Here is a 14,722-nt window from a genome sequence, read left to right on the forward strand (position 1 = left end):
GAGACATGTGTCATTTGGGAGCCTCGTTTTATGCAAAACCGTATTTCATAATCATCAATATTCATGAGTGGAGAGGACGTCGTAGGCGGAAAGGTGACTCGTCAAACCCTCTGGCGAATCAGGTGTTTGATTTCTCGCTTTCGTTCTTTTCGGCGCGTCTCTTCGGTGAACGTTGAGTTGAAAAGATCAAACGTGCAACCGAAGTTAATCGTCTAACGAAATGGACTCTCCCTGTCAAGTGTTGTTATGGAATATTAATAACTGGAACTGGTGCAAAATAGAAATCTAGTGCACTGTGATTTAAGAGAACCATTTCTGCGAGGTGGATAAATACAGAATACATTTCGAATACATTTTATACAAATTATATTTACTTTCATGTATGCATGCATTACATATACAAACGAGTGATACTCGCGTTACAAAATTACTTATAATTTTCTTGCACTTTGTATACACTGTACATCGATCGTTCTCTGATATACGAGTTCAAAACAATTTACTCGAAGATACTTCAAAGGATAAATTTTTCGAAAAATCTTTATTCGTTTCGCACATTTGCTACAATGTTTACCAAAACGTCCTAGATACACGCACTTGATACAAGTAACTGACAAGGATGACGCCCTCTTTTTCCTTCTCTCGCTAGTGATTCAACAATACCAATTGCAACCTCATCAATTTGATCTCCTATCGTGGATCCATAAATAGCTCTTATTCTATACACACATATATATATATAAAATTACAAAAGTGAACGTGAAGTTTGCGACTGTCAGTTCGTTTAAATCGCATGTTCTCTATTTCATCGCACGAAGGGTGGTAACTCGAGCGGATTTTCTGGCACCTCGTAGAAATAACCCAAAGGTCTCTTCGTCGTTGGTGGCAAAGTAGGTGGAGACGCAGGATTGCCAGTTGGCGGTGGTGTGTAGATGGTAGAAGTTGGTACAAGTGTGTAAATAGGCGTCGGCGGTGGCGGGGGCGTGACAGTAACACGCGGCGTCGAAGGGGTTGAGGGTGGGAGATAAGGTGGTGGTCGCGTGCTTGGTTTTGGACCATCTATTGGTGGAAGATAAGAAGATGGACTCGTGAATGGACCGTGGGTCGTGGGTCCATATGTTGATGGTACGAAAGTTACTACGGGTGACGTAGGTCGTGGGGTAGTACCGCGCGAAGGAGTGATATAGGACGTTGTAGGCCTTCCGGTAGTGACGTAAGAGGTTGTAGGCCTTCCGGTAGTGAAGTAAGAGGTTGTAGGCCTTCCGGTAGTGACATAAGAGGTTGTAGGCCTTCCGGTAGTGACATAAGAGGTTGTAGGCCTTCCGGTAGTGACATAAGAGGTTGTAGGCCTTCCGGTAGTGACACGTCCAGGAGTAGTACGATCCGGTGGAAGATAAGTATTTGGTTCCGTTGGAGGTCCATATGGTGGACGAGTTGGAGGTCTAGGTGGTTGCGGGGGAGGAGGTCCGTATGGCGGAGGAGTTGGTCTAGGTGGCTGTGGTGGAGATGGAGGACCGTATGGTGGAGGTGTTGGAGGTCTAGGTGGCTGTGGCGGAGACGGAGGAACGTATGGTGGAGGTGTTGGAGGTCTCGGTGGTTGTGGAGGAGGAGGTCCGTATGGTGGAGGTGTTGGTGGTCGCGGTGGTTGCGGAGGAGACGGAGGTAAATATGGTGGTGGAGTTGGTGGTCTAGGTGGCTGTGGTGGAGAAGGAGGTACGTATGGTGGTGGAGTAGGTGGTCTAGGTGGCTGTGGCGGAGAAGGGGGTATGTATGGCGGAGGTGTTGGAGGCCTTGGTGGCTGTGGGGGAGGAGGTCCGTATGGTGGAGGTGTTGGTGGTCTTGGTGGTTGTGGCGGAGAAGGGGGTATGTATGGCGGAGGTGTTGGAGGCCTTGGTGGCTGTGGGGGAGGAGGTCCGTATGGTGGAGGTGTTGGTGGTCTTGGTGGCTGTGGTGGAGAAGGAGGTATGTATGGTGGAGGACTTGGAGGTCTAGGTGGCCGTGGCGGTGACGGTGGTATGTATGGTGGAGGAGTGGGAGGTCTTGGTGGCTGTGGGGGTGGAGGTCCGTATGGTGGAGGAGTTGGAGGTCTGGGTGGAGACGGAGGTGGTGTGGGAGGTCGTGGTGGTGGAGGTGTTTTAGGTGGAGAAGGCGGTAAGTAGGGTGGCGGTGTAGGCGGTCGCGGTGGAGTCGGGGGCCTTGGTGGTTGTGGCGGTGGAGGTCCGTATGGTGGAGGCGTTGGTGGTCTCGGTGGTTGTGGAGGTGTTGGAGGTCTAGGTGGTTGTGGGGGAGATGGAGGTAAATATGGTGGCGGTGTCGGAGGATGAGGTGGAGTTGGTGGTCGTGGTGGCTGTGGGGGAGACGGAGGTAAATATGGTGGCGGTGTCGGAGGCCGAGGTGGAGTTGTTGGTCGTGGTGGCTGTGGAGGGGGAGGTACGTATGGTGGTGATGTTGGAGGTCTAGGTGGTTGTGGAGGGGAAGGGGGTACGTATGGCGGAGGTGTTGGAGGCCTTGGCGGCTGTGGCGGAGGTGGTCCGTATGGTGGAGGTGTTGGAGGCCTTGGCGGCTGTGGCGGAGGTGGTCCGTATGGCGGAGGTGTTGGAGGCCTTGGTGGCTGCGGGGGAGGGGGTACGTATGGTGGTGGTGTTGGAGGTCTAGGTGGTTGCGGAGGAGAAGGGGGTATGTATGGCGGAGGTGTTGGAGGCCTTGGCGGTTGCGGAGGAGAAGGAGGTACGTACGGTGGCGGAGTTGGGGGCCTTGGTGGCTGCGGCGGAGGAGGTCCGTATGGTGGAGGTGTTGGTGGTCTCGGTGGCTGCGGAGGAGGCGGAACGTATGGCGGAGGAGTTGGTCTAGGTGGCTGTGGTGGAGGTGGCGGTACGTATGGTGGAGGACTTGGAGGTCTTGGTGGTTGTGGCGGAGGAGGTCCGTATGGTGGAGGTGTTGGTCTAGGTGGCTGTGGCGGAGGAGGTTCGTATGGCGGTCTCGTAGGCGGTGGTAGTGTTTTTGTCGGAATTGGGTACGTGTATCCTGTTGGTTCTGATGGTGGTCCAGGAGGTCGAGGCGTCGGCCTAGGTGGTGGCCGCGGTGTTGGGGGTCTGGGTGGCGTTGGGTACGTGTAACCTGTTGATGGCGGTCCAGGTGGTCCTGGCGGTCCGGGTGGCCGTGGAGTAGGTATCGGCGGTGTTGGTGGTCTGGGTGGCGTTGGATATGTGTACCCTGTTGAAGGTGGGCCAGGTGGTCCAGGTGGTCGAGGTGTTGGTATCGGCGGTGTTGGTGGTCTGGGAGGCGTTGGATACGTGTACCCTGTTGAAGGTGGGCCTGGTGGTCCGGGTGGCCGTGGTGTTGGTCTGGGTGGCGTTGGGTACGTGTACCCTGTTGTGGGTGGTCCAGGTGGGCCTGGTGGTCCGGGTGGCCGTGGTGTTGGTCTGGGTGGCGTTGGGTACGTGTACCCTGTTGTGGGTGGTCCAGGTGGACCGGGTGGTCCGGGTGGCCGTGGTGTTGGCCTGGGTGGCGTTGGGTACGTATACCCTGTTGTGGGTGGTCCAGGTGGTCCGGGTGGACCCGGTGGCCGTGGTGTTGGTCTGGGTGGCGTTGGGTACGTGTACCCTGTTGTGGGTGGTCCAGGTGGCCCGGGTGGACCGGGTGGCCGTGGTGTTGGTCTGGTTGGCGTTGGATACGTGTACCCTGTTGTAGGTGGTCCAGGTGGTCCGGGTGGGCCGTGTGGCCGTGGTGTTGGATAAGTATAACCGGTAGATTGTGTTACCGGTGGTCTGTACGTCGGCGGTCTTGGTGTATACGTTAATTCCTGGCCAGGAGTTGAATAACTTGGATATCCTGTGACGGGTGGTCTAGGTGTTGGCCGATCCGTTGGTCTATAATAATGAAAAGATTAATATATAAATCATCTTCGGGCTTGCGTCTTTTAAAACATACTGTTTTTCTGTTTGCAGCTTTCTTTACATTTATAAACTTCTGTATAACAGATTCGATAATTTTGTTATATTAAATTACGCAACTAATTCTTACCGGGTTGGTAGTGTAAATATCTGATTTGGCGGTTTGTATTCATAGCCTTGAAACGGTGAGTTTGTTTCTATCGCTCTTTTGCTTCTCTCACTGGATGCTTGCGCATTGTGGGTGGAGAGCACTGCCACTATCGTGGCAATCCACAAGAGTCGCTAGAAAAGAAAATATACTAAAATCAATTCAGTTGTTTTCAAATAATATGTTCGATAAATTGTTAACGTTCCTTTTTTTTAAATGAATATTATTAATCACTTGTTGTAAATCGTTTCTGATTATCTACATCACTTTCATTGAGAACTGCAAAAATAGAATAGTTGACCTCGACCAACAATAAGATACTTTCGAAGTAAATTAAGCCACGGAGTACCGCGTAATCGATTATAATATATCGAAGATTGTCTTCGTGGGATTATCTCACGCCTCACCCACGATCATCTTACATAACTTGGATCAACCACGTGGCACATCGTATGATGTACCGGTGATCGTGAAAGGTCCATTCGTGTGAAATACACTATACGATACTCATTGATCAACGTGTGCTCACGTCGCACAACTAGAAATCTCCTAACAAACATCTTATTAAATTATTTCCAAATTTTCATTGTACGCCTTTCGATGGAACGAGTATTGTAGAGCGCTTTCTATTTCTCATCCAAACATAGCCACCCGCATCATACTTTGCGCATAAATTTAATTTCACGATGTTAATTCGTAACGTGATTATCGTTTGATTCGCATCTCTAATTAGTTTCACGCGAGAACCGTATATATTATTTACCTTTCGCTAACTACGACAAATATCTTATTTAAAATCGGTTCGACGAAAGATTGAAATTTCAGATTATCGAAACGCGTTTATCACAATATCCTGCGTGTTCCACGTATTCGTCTTCGTAACGAGCAACGCTCCATTCAACGCCTCGGTTCAAACATAGTGTAATAATGCAACCATCGACCGCAATTATCATTCGCAGGCTCGTCGAGCTTCATAAATCAGGGGAGACCGGAGTGGAAGCATCGTTGTCCAGAAATTAAAACCGTCTTATCCGTTTGCGACATCATGAACGCGGTACGAATGATGGTTCTGGCTCGAAGAAACGTCCAGTGACCTTTAAACGTATAATTTATATAGAAGGATCGCACGGCTACGGGGAGAAGATATTCTCCTTAGTGTCTTTCGCCAGTATGTGAAAGGCTTCTGATGTATAAGTGGTGTCACGACGCTTGGTCTGCGAAACACGCGATACAGATCGCAAGGTTACAATTTCTTGAGAAATTTTGAAATCTCACGGTTTTGTTGTATATTTTTTTAGAAGAGGCGGATAAATAAATCCTTGGTTTCGAAAAGGGGGTTCAGCAAAATTGTTGCCAACTCTGGCTAACGTAACCCAACGTGGGAAATTGCATGTATCTTCGATCAATGCTTTATAGTTCTCAGAAAATAGTTAATACTCGCGTCGACTTCTGTTGGCATAATTACAGGAAAACTAAAGTACTTTCTAGCTTATCGTTTTCATCCTTCTCTAGGAATAAAGGTATTCTTTCTCGTTCAAATCTCAAAATAATGTATTTCAAGCCATAATGGTATCAATGACTAAAAATAACTTGTATTGTCAGTATGTAATAGAAGAGAATATTAAGTAGGAAGCATCTAGTTATAGCAAAACTGGTTCTATCGAGGCTATTATAAGGTTACCATGTCGCTCACGACTCTATAACCGGAGAGTACAATGATCATTCTCATAAATGGTTTCAAAACAAACCAACGCGTCGTGTTTCCGTTGATTTTACAGACTCGTTACACTTTCTTGTTTATTAGATCACTGAAAAATTATTGATTACGACTCTCGATCGAAGAACTGTTTTGTTATAAAATCTTCATCCCACAAAAGAATATCTATAATATCGAAAATCGAAATTAATACTGGTATAACTTGCGAAAATTATCATTTTGACGAGTCTGTTCTCTCTTATCATCGAATTCGAAACAAATCTTGAAAATTGTAATGAAATAGAGAAACTAAAAAAATTACAGGTGAATGTAAATAAATATATTTCTATTTCCGTATAGATATTTCTGGTTTTTGCAAGGGTTTAGGTGCAACCGGAACATGACGGTTCAGTACTGATGCTTTGCATACCGTTCTAAGTCCCTGATTTCCTCGTTTTGTTTGCACCTAGAGAAAGTGGCGAAGCTATGCATCGAGAGGCAAGACCTCTCAGGTCATAATGAGAAACCAATGTGACAGGAGTTTTCTACGGGTCGGCAATTCACGGAGCCAGAGGTGCAAAGTTGTGTCGCAACAAAGAAGCAGCCGTCGCAATTACTTCTGGCTACCGAGTTCGCTATTTGCAAAAATAAGCGAGGAAAGAATCGTTTCGATGGAAGAGTCACTGATTGGGAAACCCAAGTTACACCTTAGATACACGATAATTATGCAGTGGATCACTGTAATCTCTAATTAATGTTTCGATCGATTTGCGATACTACGTTGCGCAACAAAGGAGTTCCTTTCAACCTTAATTGATTTCGAATCGCCTCAACTTCAGAAATCTTTATTGCGTTATTGCTAACTAATTTGTCAGTGGTCAGTCTCAGATTCTTTCACGAGTGACGTTTAATGGTCGAACGGCAGTAGTTAACTACGATGGGTGTGAAAATATTATGTTGCATAACGGAAAGACGCAGGTTGCGTCTTTGGTACTAAATAATAAAGCACGAGCAACGTCGTCGAGATACGGCTTTCTAATTATCTCGCTTCACGCGCTGCTAATGCTTTAGCCTGTTAAACGAAGAAAGAAACACCGAAGTGCATCAATTAGGGTTTGTCGCAACACGCGAAGACACGAAAACGACCACGGTAAAAGGAAAATCATTTTCACTGGCGCGATGAAAGAAGAGTTAGGAGTGGAACACGCGAGTATAAATTAAACTTAATTAAGTCGAGGTATCGAGTAGAAGTACTCTTGTTTCGAGCGTTGCGATACGCGTTTAATTACCTGACGTTTATAAGTAATCACTAGACTATTAATAATATTCGTGAAATTTAAATTTCTTTTGTTTTAACATATATTATACTTGCATTAGAATGTGTCTGTAATCTCTACACGATGATTTCCGATTCCATAATGAATGGGTGGAGAAGAACGTTAAACGATCTAATGAGATCTAACTTTCGCTAACTGTTCGTTTCCATATATGAAACAATGTAGCTGGAAAGTAGAATTACTAAATTCCTTGACAGAATTAGAGGAGCACTTTAAAAGGTTTACAAATGAGCAAAAACGGAAAGAATTAAAGGAATTTTATTCTTGAAGCTTCGACTTTCTAATATCAATGAATAAATATCCCTATCGATGCTTTTCCAAGTCCATCGTGTCAAATTGTTTAAAATTCCTAAACTTTGATGTCATACGTGTGATTGAAAAATTCTTTTCTCAGTTTTTATCTACGGAACATAAAATCTTGTGACACTTAGTGCCAGCACTTCAATCCTGGCTTATTATACTACGGTTATGATTGTCTTTTGCATAATTATGGACATTTCAGCGTGAAGTGAATTTAGCATTTTAATACTTTTCTTGCAGCATCTGATTAACTCGTCATATCTCGATGGCACTTAACAATGCCATCGCACAATAAATGTAAAATGCTACTGGAGACCAAGTATGCTGAAAATCTTGCTGGAACTTTTAAACACTACTTCACTGAAATCTCAAAAACTTAATTCTAGAATACCACACTTATTTTTTGATACGTTACCATACCATTCTAAGTTCACGTTGTTACTTGTGCAATTCTTTTCTTAATACTAGATTTACGGATATTGATTTTATATATTTTTATCGAAATTCATCGTATTGACAGTTCCATTAAAATGCAGTTTTTCTTTCAATTAGAATACAGATTCATAACGTTACATTAATCAAGTTCAATAAAAATAAAACCAGTGAAATTATTTCGTAAATCTAGCGTTAAAAAATAGTGAGACCAAAATGGCGAATTGTAAGTAAGACGTGGGTGCACAGAAATGCAAATTCGAGAATATAATTTTCATTTTGTGTGTGATACGAACGCAGAAAAGAATATTTGACACCGTTGAGACTTTAATGTGGTATCGTAGGGTTCATATGCATCGAAAATGGCGTTGAAACAGTACGAGGAGGATTGTTTCGCGACAGTGCAGCTCACGGGAAACCACGTTCTGCGCTGCTGCGAATTTCTCGAGACGCGTATCGATGAATTAAGCAGGGCAGGCTTCTGTCACAGATCGCGATGCGCGAAAAGAAGCACGACTGTGGAGAAAGTTTCCTATGGCAAAACGTGAGCGAAACGATCGCGGCGCCTGGTGCTCTTCGCCCACGTAATAACGCGCAACTACCGCGAAACAGAGGAGGAATGCAGGGAAAAAGAGGACTATTGTCGACCGGCGACAAAAGGTCCGCGTACTTTTCCTAATTAACATAACAAAGATCGTTTCTGTTCCATCGGAACGGTAGAAATCGCAGGCATTTTGTTACGCGCCGCGATCCGGTGTTCGCGAAGATGCAAATGACATTCAACGACAGGTTTCATCGCTCGACGGAACGATATTTTCTTAATATGGTACAAACTTCTATGAATAAAACGAGTTGAAACCACGTAGTCGTTCCTATCGTCTGAATCATACTGAGTTTTCTCAATGACAAGATCGACGCGAAGCTCGTTCGAAAATTTAACATATCCACGCATCCAGGCGAAATGTTTTGTGGTTCTCGAAAAATTCAGGTCAACGAAGAAGTTTGTATGAGAAAACATGCAATTACGATATCCCCTGAAAAATGTAGAACACCGAGTATTAAATGTCTAGCGTTTTAACGCTAATATAAATTAAATTTATGCGTATGTTGAGCAATGGAAGTAATGGAGAGAGTACAATGAGCAATGGTGCAATCTAGTAATTGCATTGGAATTATTTTCACTAATGCTGTTACTATTTTTATTGCTAGTTTTATTGCTGTTGGTGCGTCGACAGTATTGCCACCGCATATCGTTGTTCGTTTACGACCTGAAGAGATATCGTGAGCCAGAGGTTGACGATCTTCCGGGTGAAAACAAAAACTCGTATATATCGTAATAGAGGTGTACAGAATCCAAAAAGTTCGGGTCGAACAGGAAAACATTGGGCGACGTCGGCGCGTGACTCGAGAGTTTACAGTTCCTTCGAATCCTGCCAGTATCTCAAGGTTTCTGATTTCGAAAGGATCTCCTGAGGCTTGAAACCTGTTCGAATTTTCACGGCTCAAAGATACGTAAATTCTCGGGAACCGAAAACGACATTCTTTGATTCGACCAGAGCTTCTCTTCTCTTCCCTTCGGGTTCTCGAAAGTATGTGTATTTTGCACGCCTCTCATATGTGCATATACATTTACTCACACTCGTATTTCTACACCATATGATTCACTGTACATGGGAAGAAAGTTTACTTCTTATGATTGTTTCCATTTATTTTTATCAAATGTTATTTATTACACTGTGTTACTATATTCACGAAGCAGTTTTTTTCTTGCTATTTAATATCAACAGTCGAGTATTGTATAATTTTTTCCAAAGCCAAATATACATAGAATTACAGAAGGTTAACTCTTTCGTTTTGTCACAACCATGTACGAAAATAATTTTTAATCGAATCTGTTTAAATATGTTTCAGTGAAAATTGTGTTCGAGTCGAGGATTTCACCACGTGTCGTCTCGTCTACCAGGTAGGAATTATTATTCTAATTAAAAATTCAGTGATGCAACAGAACGAATCGGTATACGTGTGTCTCACGAGTCTCATCTTGCCGGTCACGAATTACCGAACGAAGATCTCCGTGGATCCTTTTCGGGAGAAGGTTGAAGGTTGCATGGAAGATTATTACAACTATTACGTAAACGAAATTATATCCCGGCTTGAAACGTCGGGAGCGATAAACGAAATAATTGCCAAGACCCTGGGCATAAAACAAGAATGATCGAGTATTTATTATTCATTTACGAAAGGGCACGGATCATCCTCAAATTCATTGGTCAATTTGGCCAAGCCGCGGTAGATCGTTTCGAAATCGGTCGTCGCGATGTTCGATCGATGGTGCACGCTGCGAAAATGATCCTCGACGATCACGCAGGCGGTCATTGAAACGCTACATCAACGAAGTGAAATTGCTGTCACTCGTTACGTAAGGGATTCCAAGTACTCGAGTACCTGTCGTGTTAAGATTCTCTTTAGACGTCAACAGATATGAACAGATTAGATAGATTAAATAATGAGTTTAGATCAGCATTCGTAGATCTCTTCAGAAATAATATCTTAGATATATAAAAGGATTAATCTTGTTAAGTTGTATGTTAAACTTTCTTTTCTTCATTCGTTCCAAACATTTAAGATTGCCTTTGTAATCTAGATTAAGCTATTGTATATTGTTTTTAACGAGGAGCACGAATTTTGGCCATAACATTTAATAAATGTGCGACACGTAAACATTATCGTCACATAAACTATTATATAATGTATCTAATTTGTTAACAAAAAATTATACGCTGTACTTTGCTAATTAGGGAGATGAGCGTAAAAGAGTGCTCGAAAGAGCCAAGAAGTTTTGTAATCGGGTGCACGAAAAGAAATACCGAAGACGTTACCTTGATTTACGCACTTGTTACATGTTTCGCGTTCGTGTTGCAAAATCGAGAGGTTGTCATACAACATTTCGTTATGCAGCAATTCTTAAAGGACGTAATCTGACTTTATCGCCTCGGTGCTAGTATTAATTTTTACAAACCGGCCACTGAGACACCCGGTTATTAAAGAGTACCGTTTATGGCGAAAACCGAAGGCCATCTCCTGGTAATATGCGAACTTTTTGATATCAGATTTATGATTCTTGAGTCATTCCTCGAACTTTCAGACGATAAAGATACTGACGAGTGACGTATACTAACGTAGAACGATCAAACTCGACAGTAATATTTTTAATTTGACATCAAAGTGAAGTTTGTCAAATTAATATTCATAGAAAGTCGAAAATTTATTTGATAAATAAATTCTTACGATCACTTAATGCAAATGTTAAGGATGTATCTTGTTTCGATATTTTATTTTACAACTCGTGTTTGAGTCAGAAAATTCGAGAGGTCTATGAAATTAATAACGTATGTAAACATTGGAAACCAAAATCAATTCTTAACTCTGGAGTACTGCATTCTCTATTTATCATCGTTTTTGATTTATTTGAAATTTCCATAAAGTGTAATTATGTCTTTATTGTCAATAGAGTTCAAAGCAGAAAATTGTTTGTATTATTCATAGCTTGGTAATTTCTTATACTTTCACTTATTTTCATGAAATTATATATAAATAGAGCATAACACAGTCGAACACACTTCAACAAGTTTATAAAAATTGCAATAGTACGACGCAGCAAAATTCTTCTCAATCAAACATCAATTTAAAATTCATAAGTGACGATGAGTCATTTTTGGAAACATTTTACGCTCGAGAAACAGCATGTTTAAAAGATTTTCTGACCGATGATCTCGACATGCCACGCCCCCTTTCTAGTATAGTCTTCCAACGATTAACGCGAGTAATTTCATAACACTACTTGTATTATTGTAAAAATGGAAATTGTCAATTGTATCGAACGAAATGATACACCCACCGGTGCTGGGTCTCTAATTGAAATCTCCGAGGTGATGATCGAAGCAAAGAACGCGCGGAATTTAGACGCTAGACACACATCCTTCTCATCAAGGCTGTATTACGGCATACGAGGGAATACGGACAAGTGGATGTACGGGAGGCACTAAACCTTAAAGCGAGATCGTCGAGCATAAAGAAGCGAGACGGTAGCACGAGGCAAAACAAGTGGAGCCGAAGAAACAGAAAGTTGTTTGCCGGCCATGTCAATTGCCCCATCGACGATGAACCCATCATTGACCTTCGTTTTGCCTTTTCTCTCTGCCTAGAATCGATGCCATTTTTGGTACTCGTCTTCACAACTACTACGAAAGTGTATCGAATACGCTTGACATCTAGGAAATCAATTTTTCATTTCACGGCGTTAGATGCAAATTTAGATAAAAACTGTTATTTATCATCCGAGAATATATTCTTTGGCAGCTGAAAGGAGGTTGAGGACACACATTGTGATGGTAAATCGATATCTAAGCGCTACCTGGTTTAGTCAAGATTTGAAAAAATACTTCTTTTCTGTAACTTTGTTTGTCTCTATATAGTAATCGAGAAAATAGAATGAAAGGACAAGGTTCAAAGAATTTTGCAAGCTAGCCCCTGAATTGTGATGACAAATTCTAGAATGATACGCAAGAATCCACTTTTCAATTATTTCCCTAGAACAGGATGTCCATATAAAGACTAATGGAAGGTTCTGAGACGATGAGTGCGACCCGATAAAGTAATGTGATCGACGAGATAAGCGCAACGGGCAGTTAGAGTGGAACAGGAATTGTAAAAAGTCCAGATATTAAAATCGCGACGAAATGTCAATTCAACGAAAGTTCACCTGATTACTTTCAATCGAGCATTGTTCATCACCAGTCATAAATGTCAGCTTCGACAGATTAGTCACCAACGCTGTATTAATCTACAAACGCGATCGCGACGATCGAGCAGGTGGGAAAAAATGGTGAAAAAAGGAGACGCCCGATGGAGTGTCTCGTTCTTCAAAGGACTTAAACCGCGTTTAACGTCTTTCGCGCTACCAGTCAATCCGACGCGCGCGATTAATTCATCATTTCAACGTTGTAGATCGGATCGATCGATTGGCAAACGACGAGAATGACTTGGGATCTTTCGTAACGCTTACCCTTGTAGTAATCACGACAATTTTTGTACCTTATTAGTGGCGCAAATGTTGGAACGATCGTCGATGAAAATCTCAATTATCGGATAATTTTACTGGTCTTTCGACACCATCGGGTCGAGGAACCATCGATGTGACAGCGGAGAGAACGTTAACAGTAATTACGAGCAATTAGAAGGTGTACGTTACATAGGTAAAAGTAAATTCAGAGTTCGCGTCGCATTCCGATATGTCAATCATTTTACTTGCTTTGTTGCTCCATCAAGGTTCTCGTGAATATTACGTGAGAAACAAGAATCAATTTCGTTCTCATTGTTACGCTGAAGTCTGCTTTCTAAACACGTTTCCAGAATGTTTACATTGTTTCTTCTCTTTGAAGTTCTCTTCTTCATTTATGTTCTCTTTAGTAGATATCGGTATTGTATGTTCGTTCTTTGTTAAATTTATATTTGCATACTTTGCTGTTTCTTTATTCTGCATAAATCGTCGTATAATCATATTCTGTATAAATTTATTAGAAGAAATATTCTTTTTTGTTGTACGATCCTCGATTCAATATTTTAGTCGCCAAAAGATATATTGATACATTTTTTCCCTTATTCCTGGCAAAATTTATTATACCGAAGAGAATTTTACCATTTTTTTTTTTAATACATACACGGTTTCGTACTTTATGCAGAAGATTGTAATGTGAATGCCACCTTTCAAAAATAATATCTGTAACGAGGAAATCGAAATATTTTTAATACTTCTTCAAAATTCCCTTTTCTAAAAAAAAGTTCAAAGTTATCTTCTTCGTGATCGAATGGAATTACTGTAATAAATGTTGACGTTTCGAATTCTTCCTAGAACTTTGTTACATTAGAAAAACTCTTGATAATTTGCCCCGAGCAAACATAACTCTGTGATAGGCGGTGTGTGTTCGAACGGCGTGTAAGATGTGGCAACGGCTCTCTTTTAAGGGTGGTGCTAATGGGGAAAATCTGTAATTACGTAACTGTGAATCAGGAACTAGCGCGCGCTGATCTTTTACCCCGATTGGCTTGAGCAAGAGACTCTTATGCGCGGCCTCTAAGTGGATGTCTTGCATCGTGACACCATTCAACGGAGAACTTATGCAGGTGATAATTAGTCTTTCGTTAAGCGAGCAAATTTGAATCGAGTAATTCCCCCTGTCACTTGTGACGGTAATTAATTAATGCATCAGAGACGTCGATAACCATCCATCGCACGAATCCAAAATTTAATATTTCTCTGAGGAAAATCGTCTATTTGACAAATAAAATGTGGATCCAAAATGTGTAAACTCTAAAATGCAAGTAGTTTATTTACAAAAAGTATTTCACTTATTAGTTGCCTCTATGAAAATGAAAATAATTAATCGAAATATAAATTATGGATTCTCATATTAGTTTGATAGAGTGCTTCGTGCAATTATGTATTGAAAATCATAACTCATTTATTAATTGTGTTTGAAATTGGACGTACAATGTTGTAATATGGACGGGTTGAGATTTCTAATGATGATCGAATCGAATATTTCGATACTAGGTAATTTTTGCGAAAGACCCACGTGGTTGACCTTTCGCGTGCAAAAATTTCTACATTACGTGATCATAAAGATACCTTTAACCAAACGTGGCGCGGATAAGAGATGCAGAATCGCTATTGGCTACTATTAAAATCAATTTAAGCAATCGTACACCGAAGAATAAAATTCTTCTGGGATGTCGCATTAAAGCGTGAAGATTAAATAAAGAATTTTACCACATACTGAAGATTATTGTTCATACTAATGATAATTTTAGTACTTATGTAAAAAAGAACTATAAATAACGTATACCATTATATTTT

The sequence above is a fragment of the Colletes latitarsis genome, chromosome 3, assembly GCF_051014445.1.
Source record: "Colletes latitarsis isolate SP2378_abdomen chromosome 3, iyColLati1, whole genome shotgun sequence".
Lineage (NCBI taxonomy): Eukaryota > Metazoa > Arthropoda > Insecta > Hymenoptera > Colletidae > Colletes > Colletes latitarsis.